This window comes from Pinus tabuliformis, chromosome 2_1 (genome assembly GCF_031772625.1).
Source record: "Pinus tabuliformis cultivar Carrire ecotype Pingquan chromosome 2_1, CPIR1, whole genome shotgun sequence".
In the NCBI taxonomy this organism is placed as follows: domain Eukaryota; kingdom Viridiplantae; phylum Streptophyta; class Pinopsida; order Pinales; family Pinaceae; genus Pinus; species Pinus tabuliformis.
Genome location: NC_142299.1, coordinates 89,838,394 through 89,856,017, shown reverse-complemented (window position 1 = coordinate 89,856,017; position 17,624 = coordinate 89,838,394).

The following is a 17,624-nucleotide window of genomic DNA, read 5'->3' as shown; positions in this document are numbered from 1 at the left end:
GTTTCCAGTCTACAGCAACAAATAGAAGATCAAGGAAATCTGACATGCTGTTCTTGGCTTTTCACAAGGAAAAGCCATCCCCAAGTGGAGCCATTGTTAGCCTCCTGTTACAACAGGGTATCATCTTTCATGATTAACATTTTTACATGCCAAATATGTCATACTTTGCAGGCTACAGTGTTCCATATTTCCACGAGGTGCCATGAAGTATGCTTAGTCCAAATGCACCGCTGTATTCCAATTTTTGATGAGTAGTTCCAGTTTTTGAAGAGTTTTCATTTAAGGGAGGTCCAAACAGTTTAATCTTGGTCTCCCTAGGTTTCAATTTCCTGTTTTAGAATATAGAGAATGATATTTGTCCAAACAGTTTAATCTTGGCAGATTTGTAGATAGGTAGAAAATCAAAGGGACCCAACTGTTTAATCTGGGCCCTAGCAAAAATAAGTGTAGATTTAAATTGGAAAAATTCAAAAGAAAAATTGTAAATCTGGGTTTGCAAGTCTAAGTGCACACAATTCAAAATAAGAAAAAATGTTAGGAAGGTAGGCTAGGTAGGTAGCTGTGTGGTTGCAGAAAGGAAATTTATGATCAATTTTGTGTTACAAAGTGCTTTATCTTTACAGATCACAGTGCAGGCAGTTTTCATGCAAGGGAGCTCAAAGGTGGACATAACTAACTCCCCCTTCTTCTAATTCTCCAAGTCACTTACTAATTTCCCAAAGAGGTCAACATCTGCTTGATTCCTCTTAGTTTCATCATCATCCATATCAGTTGCCTTGGTGAAGATCTGCTTCACTCAAGGATTTTATTTATTTTCAAACTCTTTTCCTGAAAATTAGCCTAAGGTCCCTGACCTTGGCGCCTGCTTATCATCTTCATCTTAACTACTAACAAGTATTATATAACTCCCTATCAGTTTTCCCCTTTCCCCTACTAATACTTTCTATATAAAATTCCCCTATGTAAATATTCCCCCCTGGCAATATAGCCATATTCTTTCTAAGTCAGGGAAAGAACAGTCCATCTGGGGCTGCTTTTAGCCCATCCATGTCCAAGCAGGAATTAATCTGACACCTGGCCAAATTAATAACCTCTTCCCTAGCCCTAAAACCCTCAAAAACCTACTTTTTGCCCCCTTATCCTAAGTTTCGGGCATAAATTGCTTAACCCGCGCTTGTATTAACCCCCCAAACCCACTAAACCTAAGTTTCAAACCCCACCTGCGCGCATTATTAAATTTGGAATATTCTGCGCATATTCCCCGCCCGTATACCCCCGCCGACTCGCCATCGCCGCCAGCCGTTGGATCATCCGCCCCGCAGATCTACGGCTGACGGGCCCTCCCATCCTCGAACCGCCCGAAGCTTAGCGTCCGGGAGATGGGCGGTATTACCGCCGTATTCCTGCCACGCGTCAAGCTCTGAGGTGTGGCGGAGCCCCTCCGCCCAAAACCGCTTACCGCCCTCCCCTGTGACGTAAGCCCCACGTCACCTGCCGAGTCACCTGCCACATGGCCTCCTGCCACCGTACCCTACCATTGTACATGCCACATCACCGTCCGTACATGATGACGTCACCCGCTGACGTCATCCCACCACGTCATCATGCTGACGTCTGATCCAGGTGGATATTGGTGGCCACCTGCCAAGTCCACCTAGACCCCCACCATTGTCTTTCTCAGCATTTTCAGTTTCCTTAATTGTAGCACAACTTACTATTTTTAGCAGTTTTTCGGGTCCTGAACTTCCGGAGCCGTTTTGAGGCCCTAAACGACGTTTTTTGGGGAATTGGAATGGACCAATGTTGCCCGTTCCAACAACGATAGTGCTCGGATAGATCTTTCTAATGAGCTATTGTACGTGTCAAACAGAGATCAGATGCCAAAGTTACGACCCCGGGAAGTTGATGTACCAACTTACCCCCAAACGGGGCCCATAGTTTGGCGTTTCATCTCCTAGGGTTAGGTTTTGGAATGTTAAGGGTTTTCCATTGTTTCTCAACAATAAATAGGCCTTCGAGCCTCATTGTAACACAGTTCAGAGGCATGTAGCCACCACATCTCTTCTCAGAGATAAGCTACCATCGCCCTAGCTGGTTTATTTCCATTTCTGATTGTAAGCATATTTCAGTATTTTCCATTAATGAAATGAAGTATTCTTTCCGCTGCATCTTTGTGTATATGGTTATCTCTGTAATTTGTTGCGTTCCTGTTTAAATTCGGATCAGTGGTATCAGAGCGGTCTGCTTTTTCTCTGTTTTTCTTTACATGTCCCCAACAAGGTCGGGATATAAGGAGTTAGGGCTTGAACTGGTTGAACCTTTGCAAGACCAGCCTTGCAAATCCCGACGGCCTCCCATGGCGGACGAGAAGAAAGACGAGGGGGCAGGAGATCCCATCAAAATCTTGCTCGAAGAAGCCCTCGAGCGACAACGGAACGCGATGATGGACAGCTTTGCCCAGATCCTTCAGCGGCTACCCAGAAGCAACGCATCGGCTTCCAGCAGCTACTCTGGAAACGCCACACCCTTTAAGGTACAAGTTAATTTTGAAATCCCCATATTCGAGGGTCAGATAGACGTCGATGCCGTAGACAAATGGTTAAATCTGCTAGAGGGTTATTTTTCTGTTCATGAATTTTCGAGTCGGGAAAAGATTGTTTTTGCTCAGCCCCCCACGTCAAGGACTGGTGGGAAACCTACTGCGAGCAGAAGGATGAAAGTACTGGCTCACTATTTTCAGCCGCACCCACCTGGGATTCGTTCCGGGATGCCATCAAGGAGCAGTACTACCCTGTCGGAAGCTATGAGGATGAATACATAAAGTGGACCACGCTGCGGCAGGGAAGGGACCAAGACGTGCCGGAGTTCACCAATCTTTTCCATACCCTTCGCACAAAGTTGGGTATCAAGGATTCGGAGCAACATTTGATACTCAAATACCGTGGTTGCCTGCACAAGTACATCCAGGAAGAAATACAATTCCTAAACATCCCCTCGCTCGGCGCAGCATACCGATATGCCGTCAAGGTCGAGCAGAAGTTTAAACAAAAGAAGCGAGACTTTGGATCTGCGAATCCAAAGTAGGGGAAAGGTGCCCCTAAACCACAGAACAAAGGACAAAGCCAAGGCGGGACAGCCCAAGACAACCAGCCGAAGACGCAAGCAAAGAACAGCGCCGCGAAGCCGAGAAAGGACACTGGAAAATGGTGCGAGTTCCATAAGAGCTCCACTCACAACACAAGTGAGTGTCAGGCCAAGCAGTCACTGGTGGCTGAGCTAAAGGTTTCAGAATCAGATGCATTGTTCCGAATCTGAGTCAGAACCTGATAAGGGGTATGAAAAACGGAAGCAGATCATTGATGCGGATCCCAATGCCACTGTTGCTACTGCAAAGATCCAGAAAAATGAACCCGAAGATCCAGAGGAGGAGGAGCGTCTCTTCCACTCCCAGATGTGGGTAAAGGGCTCCCCGATATAGTTCATTGTTGATAGCGGGAGTCAAAAGAACCTCATTTCGGCAGAGGTCGTGAAGCGGTTGGGCTTACCGACCACAGCACATCCACAACCATACACCATTGGGTGGCTTCACCAAGGACGAGATCTTCACGTAACCCAGCAGTGTCGCCTTCCATACAACATCAAGCCCTTCACGGATGAGGTATTGTGTGACATTGCACCCCTTGAAGTTTGTGATGTATTACTAGGACAACCATACTTGTGGAAGCGACATGTTGTGTATGAATCAAGGCCCCGTGCTGTTATTGTTACATTGGGAAATAATTTGTTCAGGATACCAGAGGTAGCACCACCTGCCGCCATCTCTTTGATTACTGCAAAACAATGCAGTGAGATCATTTCCAAAACCAGGAAATTTGTTTTCCTGATGATACGCCCTCAAGGAAAGAAGAAGACAGTAGCCGTGGCCTCCAAACGGGGTCCCTCTGCATGACAACTACAGATGGACAAGGTTGTGGAGGAGTACGAGGACATCTTCACCTCCCCGGTAGGGGTTCCTCTGCACTGTCAAGTCAAGCACTCCATCGATCTGACCCCAGGTGCGTCGCTACCCAATGGACCAATTTATCGGCGCTCCGTTCTGGAGAACGATGAAATCAAGAGGCAGATTCAGGAGCTCCTGCAGAAAGGTCACATCCGTCCGAGTTCATCGCCCTGTGGGAGCCCGATCGTGTTGGTACAAGAAGGATGGGACGTGGAGACTCTGTATTGACTATCGGGCGCTGAACAAGATCACTGTCCGTAATAGGTACCCGATCCCGCGGATTGATGACCTCCTAGACCAACTAAAGGGGGCGAAATATTTCAGCAAGATCGATCTGAAGTCAGGATATCACCAGGTACCAATCGAACCCTCCAATGTGTGGAAGACTGCCTTCAAATCCAAGGAGGACCTCTTTGAATGGTTGGTCATGCCTTTCGGATTGACGAATGCTCCTGCAACCTTTATGAGGCTAATGGATGACATCTTGCGGCCATTCACCAACTCCTTTGTAGTAGTATACTTGGATGATATTCTAATCTTCAGCCATAGTTGGGAAGAGCACCTCCACCACATCCGACAGGTTCTCCAAACACTGCAGCAACACAAGCTATGTGCCAATTTGGAGAAATGCACTTTTGGCATGACCCAGGTTCAGTATCTGGGATACATCATTGATGAACAGGGGGTACATGTCGATCCGGCCAAGATCCAAGTCATTCGGGATTATCCCTCTCCAACCACTCTAACAGAGCTCCGCAGCTTTCTAGGTCTTGCCAACTTCTACCGCAGGTTTGTGTTGGGGTTTTCTCATATTTCTTAGCCCTTGAGTCAAGTCACCAAGGGCGGGGCGAAAGCAAAATTCTTTTGGTCTGAATCTCAACAGAAGGCATTCAGGGAATTGAAGGATCGCCTCTGCACAGCACCAGTGCTCGCGTTACCAGATTTACAACAACCATTTGAGGTCAAGACAGATGCCTCTGACTATGCTATTAGGGCAGTCCTTACTCAACATGGACATCCAGTGGCATATCACAGTGAAACACTTTCAGACACAGTCCGGAAGTACCCCACTTATGATAAAGAGATGTATTCCATTGTACAGGCCTGCCGAAAATGGAAGCATTACATTTTGGGGAAGGAAACGGTCATCCACACAGAACACCGACCTCTGCAGTTCATACAGACCCAAGGGAAATTACAAAATGATCGCCATCAGAAGTGGTCTACATACCTGCAACAGTTTCACTTGAATATCAAGTATAAAAAGGGCAGCACCAATAATGTTGCAGATTGCCTCAGTCGGCCACCGATCATGGTGCTAACCACCGTGCTCAACTCTTGTGGGCACGAGACTGCTGATTGGCCACTTCTCTACAAAAGTGACCCAGAATTCGGCCACACATACCAGACACTCTTGGAGGGTCGGCATGTTGCAGATTTTCACCTCCAGGACGCCCTATTATGCCACCTCGGGCACCTTTGTGTTCCTTCAAGCGAGCGTGCCAAGATGATTTGGGAAGCACACTACAGTCGGGCTGTTGGGCATTTCGGGGTCAAGAAAACAATGGCAGTACTGCAAAATTATTTCTATTGGCCGAATCTTCGACAGGATGTTGGGAAGTACATCCGATCATGTACTGCATGTGCCATTGCCAAACCGACAATTAAGAAGCACGGCCTCTATACCCCGTTGCCTACCCCTAGTCGACCTTGGGAATCCATCTCCATGGATTACATGTCAGGCCTTCCTTCCACTAAGCATGGAAATGACTGTGTTTTTGTGGTCGTCGACAGGTTCTCGAAGATGGCCATAATGATGGGCTGCAAGAAGAATATCACAGCAGAAGCCACTGCTAAACTCTTCTTTGAACGAGTGTGGGTACACTTTGGGATCCCACAGTCTATCATCTCAGATCGGGACAGTCGGTTTCTCAGCACATTTTGGTCCAGTCTTTGGTCAATGCTGGACACCAAACTCACGAAGTCCACAGCCTTCCATCCTCAAACTGATGGCCATACAGAGGTTGTCAACAGGATGATTGTGCACATTCTGCGCATGTATAACTCAAAGCATCCACGCACATGGGACGAGAGCCTTCCCTATGTTCAGCATAGCTACAATCGAGCTCTTCACAGCTCCACTGGCCATAGCCCTTTTCAGGTGGGTTTGGGATTCCAGCCACTATGCCCCATTGATGTGGCCATGCCCCTTGCAGCTACTCACATGAATTCAGCTCATGTCCAGTCCGAAACAGATAAGGCCACCAGCTTCATTGAGCGCATCCAACATATTCGCCACCAGGTCCATGACATTCTTGAGAAATCAAATGCCAAGTACAAGCAGCGACATGATCAACAGCGGGTGCCACACAAGTTTCAGGTGGGCGACAAAGTCTGGTTGCATTTGCAAAAGGAACGCCTTACTGGAGCCTATCGGAAATTGAGACCACTCCGATATGGTCCTTACACCATTACTAAGGCTATGGGAGACAATGCATTTGAGCATTGATCCGGATTTAAACAGGAACGCAACAAATTACAGAGATAACCATATACACAAAGATGCAGTGGAAAGAATACTTCATTTCATTAATGGAAAATACTGAAATATGCTTACAATCAGAAATGGAAATAAACTAGCTAGGGCGATGGTAGCTTATCTCTGAGAAGAGATGTGGTGGCTACATGCCTCTGAACTGTGTTACAATGAGGCTCGAAGGCCTATTTATTGTTGAGAAACAATGGAAAACCCTTAACATTCCAAAACCTAACCCTAGGAGATGAAACGCCAAACTATGGGCCCCGTTTGGGGGTAAGTTGGTACATCAACTTCCCGGGGTCGTAACTTTGGCATCTGATCTCCGTTTGACGCGTATAGTAGCTCATTAGAAAGATCTATCCGAGCACTATCATTGTTGGAACGGGCAACATCGGTCCATTCCATGGACCCATGTTGCCCCTGGATTCCCCAAAAAACGTCGTTTAGGGCCTCAAAACGGCTCCGGAAGTTCAGGACCCGAAAAACTGCTAAAAATAGTAAGTTGTGCTACAATTAAGGAAACTGAAAATGCTGAGAAAGACAATGGTGGGGGTCCAGGTGGACTTGGCAGGTGGCCACCAATATCCACCTGGATCAACGTCATCACTGACATCACCCGCCGTACGAAGTCACATCCGCTGACGTCATGCTGACGTCATCAGCACTTTTTGGCGCGAAGGGCAAAAATCGCACTTCGGAGCCCCAGAATCAGTTTCTGAGGCAGTTTTTGATGAGGCTGTTTTTTATGAGAAAATCGCTCATCGCTAGATTTTTGGGTCAGAATGGGGAATCTTCAGGGAATCTTTTTATTCTACAGCCCCCAAGAAGCCCGAAAGGCGCCGAAAGAACCATTTTTCTTCGCGAAGCACTCAGAAAGGAGCAGAAAATAGTTTTGAAGAAAACAGAGGCCGAACAGCGGCCATTAAATGATGATTTAACACACAGCACGTCAGAACAGCATCGGTTTATTGCCAAAGAGTATCAGAGGAAGATGAAGAGCCAAAGAGTATCAACCGAAGATTTTTTAGGGGCTCGAAGCACCTGAACATTGATGAGCCCCCCCAGAAAGTCAAATCAAGAGGCGTAAGCCCATCCTTGCCCTCAAATCACAGTTAAAGCTTTAAATGCAGACAGACAGCAGAGATGCAGAAACCCATACACATTTATTTCAGAAAACACTGCAGCAAGCCACCAAGGACAACATCATTTACTCAGTTTTGATACGGCGGCCCTGAGCGCAGCCCGAGATATTTTTTGCATTTATTTCTGGATAGGATTAGGTTAAGTAATCATCTTTCTTTCAGACCTGATTAGGTCAAGATGTAATAAAGAAACTCTGTAGATAGTTTTGCCCTATATATACCGCCCTCTACATTGTTACAAGGGTTGGTTGATTGAGAATTTTCACTAGAGAATCGCATTATATACCTGAGTTTTTCTATAATCAAAGATTTCTGAAAGCTTGGAGAGCAAACTGACTGTTGTAAATGAATGTTTTGGAGATATGAAGATGGAATTCTTGTGCTGTAGCCTGAAGCAATAAGTGCATCTTACCTCTGTTTATTGTTTACCACTATTTAAATAACAGAAAGAAAGAATAGCTTAGAATTTGTTTGAATACACTCTATGCTCAATTTCTGCTATTTCTTTATGTTTTCCTCTGATTGAATTGGTTATGAATATGAATTCCTCCTGGCTCATGTTTACCCCGATTCACTTGTGTTGGCCAATTATCTAGGGATTCTTCACTGCCCCTAGGTAGAGCTCTGTTACCTCCATCTGTTACGCTGATTGAGAGATTCTTAACTGCCTCTCATTACTTAGCATTCTTCCCATCATTTAAACCTGAAATATTGTTTCATGCTCAGCTATCTTGCTCCATTTTACCTCTCTTGTGACCGAAGAAATGCACCAGCAGTTCTCCTCCTCGACTCCACGCCTAATGGTTTGAAACTTCCAGACTATGCCTTGCCTCTCTGTCTGAAAACATCAATTTTCCCACCAAAACAAAACAAAAACCCCCTGAACTCAAAACCTAGCCTAAAATCCTTTTCAACAAAGCTAAATCATAAAGAGAGAGCCCTCTCTGATTGCAGGTTGGCTAGAACCTGTAGTCCAAAGTTGGTCTGTGGTTACCTCGGACGTATCCTTTTCCGGAGCTTAAGGACAACCTGAGTGATAACAGAATACATAAGAACCAAATATGGAAACCCCTATAGCTCTGAATGTCGCGCCCCTCAACGCTCCCCACAAAGACTTAGCTTATCTATCTCTGGCCGATAAAGATTTTCAGATAAAATACTTATCTGGTGATATAAATCATCTTCAAGCCTTCTGCCAGGCTAGAGACGGTTATCTAAATAAATTTGACATTTTTGGACTGTGAGAATCTAACCTTCCCATGTATTTTCTCCCCTCAGTTCACATTTTCCCAGAGATAATTCATCATTAGTGTGCTAATTATGATCCTATCCATAGAGCAGTTATGTCCCCATCCCAAACTGTCATTTTTCCCATAACCGCTAAATCCATCAATGAAATGATACAGTTCCACTCCACTCAGCCCCTTGCTCCTCTTTCCATGGGATATTTACTTGAAAAAGCATCTCAGTTGTCCAAATCAGAAGTGACTCGTATTGTTCAAACCTTCATGGATCCTCAACATCAGCCTAAAGGTCCACCTCCCTATCTGAAGGCTTTCTTCACTAAGACTGGAAAACTTATTCTTGATATGATATCCCTAATCATGGGATTTAACTCAAGTGAATTCATTGATGATATCACTCTAGTTTTATTATCAATATTTACTCCAGGACAGCCTCCAGTTGTCAGATATGACTATGCCACTTATATTTCCAACAAAATCCATGAACAATTCCTGAATTTGGATAGGGAAGGAGTTTTCAAATACACCTCTTTCATATACCATCTTTTGTTATATCATCAGCCAAACAGCTTTCCTTTCCCCATCAGGAAATTGGACTCAAAAGGAAATCGAAGGTTTGTGATTTTTTGGAGTTCAATCTTTCATGATACCTTTGAGTCTCCTTACACTTATAATGAGTTCATTGACTTATTTGTGCATCCAGCAACCAGTCCGTTGATAGGAGTTTCCCCTCCTAGGATCTCTGGTGACATGAAAAAGATTCTTTAGCTTTCTAAACAGTACAGGATAGGTGACTGGTACCTATACCAAAATCACACAGAAATCAGAATGTATGGGTGTGAACTTTGCCCTTTCAAGTTACCTAAGTATGTGCCCATGAGATTATTTGCACTAGAATGTTTCAGACAGATCATAAATGCAGACTTAGTCCATTTTTGTAGCACAAAGAAAAAGGCTTAGCTAAGAATCAAGAACCAATTAGGCCCTTTGTCATCAATTTTAGGGATGCATGGCAAGAAGCTGAAAAGATTTTAGAAGACCACCTTAGATTGAAGAAAAGTTTTTGGTGGGTGCCATATGACAAAAATAGTTTCATATGTGACAGAAGGACAAAAAACAGGCTATTAGTTTATATACATCATAGGATCCCAGAAATTGAACAGTTTGCAAATCAGGATGAATGGGTAGAAGGGACCCTAATAGAAGAGGTTAGTGAGCAGGAAAACATGGAAAATGCAATGAAATATCTTGAGAAAACTCTTGACCTGGATTCTTTTAGGCAGGTATTTTTCAAGCTATCTCAAGGGCCAGAAAAAGGGGCATCAATTGCTGGAACTTCTCAGCAACCTCCACAAGAAATTAACATACCAGCCATATAAAAATCCAAAGGTAAGGAAGTAGAGACTACAGAACAGCCCACAATGACAAATCAGCCTAGAAAGTCCAAAGAACAATGTCAAGTACCAACTCCTCCACCTCAAACTAAAGCAGCAGAAACTCCAGTTTTGCAAACTCCTCTAAATGAGGAAAGAGGCAAAAAGAGGGACAGGGAAACCTCTACTCCTACCAGTGGACCCATGGAACAGCCTGGTACTAAAAGAAAAATATTGAATCCTCTGTCAGAAGAGGAAATGATGAAAGAGACCATAGACAGCCATAGAGAAGAAAGAGCAGTGAGCCAGCAAACTTCTCCATTGGGAGAAACATCTCTTAGCTCACAGAGGCAAGAACTAGAAAAGCAACATAGTGCAGAAGTATCCTCCATCAGGCCGCAGAGGAAAGAAACTTCAAATATCAAGAAAACATTCATAGAAATAAAAGCCAAGAATGATCCAGTAAGACTACAAATTTACAATCAGTATTTGAAAATGGCCCCTACAAACCAGTAGAGATTGATGTCAACTTATGACATTCAAGACGGCAAGATGATGATGAGCTATTTCAAGCCAAAGGTGCAACAGCCTCAGTCAGCAGTAGAGTATATCAGGACAAATCTAAAAGTCTTGGCAAAGGATATTAATCCTTTGGATCAGATTGAACTTCACAAGCAAACTGGAGAAATGGTTTATTCCACTTTAACTAGTAAAGCATTGATGGCTCACAGACTACAAAATTCCTTAGATAATACTACTGCCCAGCTAGACTTGGAGAAAGCCTCCTCTTTGGCCAAGGATAACAGAATAAAATCATTGGAAGAGATCATCATTGGATTGGGACATGATCCCAAAGATGTAAAAGGTGTAGAAGCATTAATTAAGAAAAAAGAAGAAGATATCACCGCCTTGAGGAAGCAGCTAAAGCTGCCTCCCTCAAGGCATCCACAGACTGCTGAGGTTATCAAGCAGAAATCTGAAGAAGATATGATATACCTCCTCCTAAAACTCAATGAAGGATTGAATGACACGGAGCAAGCCTTAGAAAAAGCACAGAAGGACAGGCAGGGAGAGTCGACCTCTCAGCGTCCTGATGTAATTCCCACAGTCTCAATGGCAATCCCTTCTACACTTGGAACAACATTAGCTCCAAACGTCCCAGCAGCCACAGCAGAGGTGATTACAGGTACATCAACAGCAGCAACAGCAACAGGCAGCAGTACTAATATGAGCACTGAAGAATTGATAAAGGCCATGGAAGAAATGAGATTACAAGTTACAGAATTGAAACAAGTAAAGGAAAAATTGGCTAAGGTAGAAATAAATTATGATAAATCCAAAATAAGTGTTGCAGAGAAAATAAGGGAGATTAAAGCTTTAGAGAACAAAGTTAAAACATTAGAACAAGAGCTCACTTTTGACAAGCCCCTAGCAAAGATCAAGAAAATCCTTTGGGCCAACATCATTCAATCTATAAATGATGTGTGGCCATCTATCCAAGTGATTTATGAACAGATTGATTTAGTGAAAGTAGCACATGTAGAAATTCAAAGGACAAGAGCTTTGTTATAACAGATGCCTGAACAAGCCAACAGGCTTATACATCTTTTGAATAACAGAACTAAGGAACAATTAGAAAAACTTGGCATCCCAGACAGAACAGACACCATTATAGAAATCAAAAGAGTGCTAACCAAGAGGACTTTAATGCAGAACCTAGAGAGAAGATGCCAAGATATGCAGGTGGAAATTAATTCTTTTATGGAAAAGTTCACAGTTTTGCAGGATAATGGGCTACCAAGTCCTTTGGTCATCAATGGCAGGTTAATGAAGCACATAGATTATGTAGACAAATTGAATAAGTATGCTGGAAGTCAAGCAAGTTCATCAACAAGTGCATCAGGAATAAAAGCACTCCCCACAAGCCGAGTTCTCTATGACAGCTTGGAGAACTTTTTCTATATTAAGCATGAGGTAAAACACTTTTCCAAATCTAGCCCAATTTTTTCAGATATATAGGGACTGATGAAACTTTGAGAAAACTTCAAAAACACAAATTGCCAGAGAAAAAATGGTGGGAAGACATGTTAGAAATTTTGTAAATTTACTCTTGGTAAAATGTAAATTTTTGGCTTTTACCATAGCAAGATGAACAAAGATGAAAAGGGTCAAACAGGTCGAAGTGTATCAAAACAGGTGAAAAGTATTGGTCAAAACAGGGTAGCCAGCACAGAGTTACTAAAGAGGACAACAGCAAGCCAAATAAAAGGGCCTGCCTCTAGCACATTCAGCGAGAATAGGAACAGCGCAATAGCAGTTCACTTCCCTCCTATCTTCGAGACTAGTTGTCTCTATTTTTCTTTAAAATTAATTAGTCATCACTAGAATATATCTCACTCTGTTGTGAGATATTTTTGTAAAGATTTTTTGTATAAATACCCCCTCAAATGGAGTATTGAGGGTGGATTCTTAGACATTGCTGTAATATTGACTATTTTGGAATAAAGTGTTGATTGGACCAACTTTGTGGCTTGCTGGATGAAGAATTGAAGCTAAGGACTTTTCTCAGAATTCTCAAACCAAACACAGGCTCAATAAGTCATCTATACCTTGTGTTTTAAAATTTTCCTTGTTTAAAATATCATCTATGTTTCACATCTGAATGATAAATGAAAAAGAATAACTCCGAATATGCTTAATTGCACTCTGTTTTCAATCGTTATTATTCTCAATGTTTTCTTCTGAACTAGTATAAACAGTGAATTCTTAATTGCTCATGTTTCCTAGTTTGTTCATTTTAATCATTTAGTAAAGAATTCTTAATTGCCCTTTATTGATGGTTAGTCATGTTCTACTATTTTAAAATATGTTAAAGGATTCTTAGTTGCCATTTAACCCTTTAAGCCCATCCCATCTTTAAGTCTCTAATTGTTCCCTGTTTGAGTAACCTTCCTCTGTTAAACCATCCTTTGTGAAAAAACCAAGTCCAGTTAAGCCATTTTCTTTGACTCCATCAGCCCAATGGACTAAGCTACTCAGTCTTACCCCTTTTCTATTGAATCTCACCACCCAAACTCAAACAAAACTCCTAAACTTCATAACTAGCCTAATATCATTACAAAACAAAGCTAAATTTGAAAGAGAGAGCCCTCTCCAGATACAGATTGGCTAGATTCTGTATCTAAAAGATTGGTTTGTGGTTACCTCAGACCCCTTTCCTCTTCCCAACCACTTCTAGGAAAATCTGAGTGATAACAGCTGCAATACTGGTGCTCACCACTTTTTGGCGCCGTTGTCAGGGAAGCATCAGAGTATTCTGTGATTGTTGCTTTCTTCTATTTTCTATTGCAACATTCTGCTAATAGTTTATTTCAGCAAAAGTAGACTAGTCCTTTATTTTCCTTCAGTTCTACATTTCCTTGCTTTCCTTTTCAATTCTGCAAATTTCATTTCAACAAAAGTAGACTAGTCCTTTCTTTTCCTTCAGTTCTACATTTCCTTACTTTCTTCTTCAATTCTGCAAATTTCATTTTAGCTAGTTGCAATTTGTTTTGTTCAATCAATTTCAGTTTCTGCAGGTACTATCAGTGTGGGGAAAAAGAAACAAAAACCAACCAAAAAGATTTCCTTTCATGCCTCGTAGGAATAGAGATAACTCAAGAAAAATTTTGCCCAACACCCCCACTGCTTCAAACAGCTAGCCTTCTCTCTTCTTCGGCAGCTGCAATCAAGAAGAACCCTTAGGTGAATAGGAAGACATATTTGAAGAACCTATAGGGGAAGAAGAAGAATAAAACATTCCTTTAGAGCCAATGGCTGAACACAGAAATCCTAGGGGGAATGGAGAGAGAATAGAGGGTACCTTTCCCATTCGGGAGACCAATGGGGACACCAAAATGAAGAATATAAGCCCTTTCGCCCTACCTCATTTCCATGGTCTGACTACAGAAGATCCTAACACATTTTTGTTTGATTTTTTTGTTATCTGTCGAACTTATGACTATGCAGAAGATGAGCAAAAGTTGAAACTATTCCCTTCTATTCTCAAGGATGCAGCACTATGCTAGTTCATGGGGTTACCTGGAAATAACATCACAACTTGGGCTCAGATGTAGCAAGCCTTTAACAACAAGTATCGAGACTATTGTAGGTCAAAAGATACTAAAGAGGAAACTTTCTGAATGACTATAGGAAGTGATGAGTCCCTGGAAGACTATGAAGAGAGGTTCCAGCTCAGTTACAAAAGGGTCGAGTGTACACTTGACCCTGAGTCTCTGAAGCTGGTCCTGCTCAGGGGAATTTGGGAAGATCTTTTAGACACCCTCCATCTACTGGCTGGGGGAGACATCTACCAAATATCCTATGAGGACATAAATATTGTTTTTAGAAACCATTCTAGAGCAGCAGAAAGAAAGGTAGGGGGAGTCAACCCATAACCAGTACCTCTTCCTCTACCTCATCCATTAAAGGAGAAATTGGAAAAATGCTGGAAGACTTCAGGAGTGAGATGCTACAGAATCTTGCCATGCAAATGGATACCTTGCATATCAAAAGGAAACAATAGGAAACAAAGAGGGCTTTGGCCATTTTTTGCCCTAGATGCACCAGGAGGCATCCTAGGAATGAATGCTCATTGAACTCTATAGAGGTTTTTTCAGTCTGTGAATAAAATCATTCTACAGGTAAGTGCCCTTCCTTACCCAGACTTAAAGTTGTATATCAAGGGGCTGAGGGAGTCACTGAACAGCTCTATTACATAAACCAAAGGAGGCTGCATGGACCTAGACCATACCAGCAGGGGATGCAAGGGACATCTCAGGCATACTACAACCCCAACCAAGTCACTTCCATACCTTCTTGGGGCCCTCCTACTCATCCTTCCTGGCCCCCTCCTTGGTACTTCACATCTCAATATCATGCCCAACCAGCCACCCATTCATTTCAATCCTATGCTCAGCTGCAGCCTCAGCGGAATGCATCTCATCAGGGTGGAAACCCTAATACAACTCTCATCCCGCTCTTTTGCCTCCACCACCTACCCAACCACAACCGTTACCTCCTACTCCACCAAAGCAACCCCACAAATGTCTGCCCAGCCAAATCGAAACCCGAACAACATACAAGCTCAGCAAGTATATAGTGGGGAACCATCATGCCCAACCTATGTTGTGGAGATTTAGGAAATTAACCTGCAATCTAGGAAAGTTCTCCCAGATAGCCAGCCTCCACCTAGGGAGGTTGAGGAAGATAAAGAGGAAAGTGAACCTAAAGCAAATCCACCCTTTCCTGAGAGACTATCCGTGACAGTCCAGCCTACCCCAGAAGAAACTAAACTCCTGGGAGAATTGAAACATTTATGTGTGAAGATACCACTTCTCCAAGCCATAAAAGATGTGCCTATCTACAATAGGTTGATCAAAGAGAAGTGCTTTAGGCATCCAAGAAGGTGCAAGAGAGATGCCCCAACCATCAATGTCATAGGATAACTATCCGACCTGATGTTAGGGTAGGTAATCTGTCCAAAATATCTGGACCCTGGAAGCCCAGTAGTTGATGTCCACATCAATGGCACCATGATCCCACATACCTTGATTGATCTGGGAGCTGCCATTAATGTGATGACAAAGGACACAATGCTCAAACTTAACCTCCAGGGCTCCCTGAGGAAGACCACGACCGTGCTACAGCTAGCAGACCGCTCCACCGTGACCCCTGAGCAGATGTGGAAGATGTGATGGCCTCCAATGATTCTCCAGCCAAAGGCAAAGCTCACTGGGTATCCTCTCATTCTGGGAAGACCCTGGTTGGCTACCGTCGATGCCTACATCAGCTGTCAAGCTGGGAACATGACCATAAAGAATGGGCACATGTCCAAACAGTTAATCCTATATCCTCTTGCCCAACCCTTGCTAGAACATGATCTACCTCTTTGGTTCGAGGAGGAAGATGAGGATGAAGTCTATTCTACACCGCTTTGTGCATTAGAAATCGCCATGGAGGGAAAACCGAAAGATGAGGATGATATGATTGAAAATCTGATTCAGAATCCACCTCCCAGTGTATCGCCATTAGAGGACATAGTAAGAGAAACCAAAAACAACCCCTCAATTGATCTCTGTGCGGTCGACTCCACTCCTCTCCATGTTAAGAATATAGAGTTCAACCCAGAAAGAACCTTGAAAATCAATCCATCCCTATCCACTTCCCAGGAGAAGGAACTGTGTAGCCTACTAAGAAAACACCTAGATGCCTTCGCCTAGAGTTATAAGGAGATGAAGGGAGTGCACCCTTTAGTATGTACTCATCATATATAAATCAAGGAGGATTGCAAGCTAGTTAGGCAGCCTCAAAGGAGGATGAATCCAACACTTAAAGATATTGTTAAGGAAGAACTGCAGAAATTGCTTGATGCAGGATTCATTTATCCCATCTCTGACAATGAATGGGTCTCCCCTTTGGTGCTAGTGCCAAAGAAAAATGGTAAGTGGAGAATCTGTGTCGACTATCGGGAATTGAACAAAGCCACTAAAAAGGACCATTTTCCTTTACCTTTCATAGATCAAGTGTTAGACGGTCTGGCAGGGAAAAAGTTTTTCTCTTTCCTAGATGGGTTTATCGGGTACAATCAGATTCAAATCAGCCTGGAAGACCAAGATAAGACCACTTTCACTTGTCCTTGGGGTACCTTTGAATATCGGGTCCTTCCTTTTGGTTTGTGTAACGCTCCAGCCACTTTCCAATGAGAAGTATTAAGTATATTTTCTGAATTAGTTCATGATGCAGTAGATATATACATGGATGACTTTACTCCCTATGGTTCTGACTTTCAGGAATCTTTATCTAACCTAGGAAAAATTCTAGACAAGTGTATTGAGATGAACCTATCCCTCAGTCCGGAGAAATGTGAACTTTTGATCACTGATGGGACCGTGTTAGGTCATGCAATATCTCAGCAAGGACTGCAGGTGGACCCGAACAAAATTTCCATCATCCAAAGGGTCCCACCTCCTCAAAAGGTGAGAGATGTCAGAACTTTCCTAGGCTTAGCTGGGTATTACGGGAGATTCATTAAAGATTTCAGCAAGCTAGCCTCTCCTTTGTTTGGCCTCTTAGGCAAAGATGTCGAGTTCATATGGTCAAAAAACTGTCAAGAAGCCTTAGATACCTTGAAGAGCAATCTCGTGACTGCCCCAGTTCTGAGAGGCCCAAACTGGGGCCCTACCTTTCTACATTCACACAGATGCCTCGAACAAAGCGATATAAGCAGCCTTAGGACAAACTGATGAAAAGTTACCTTATGCCATATACTTTTTAAGAAAAAACTTG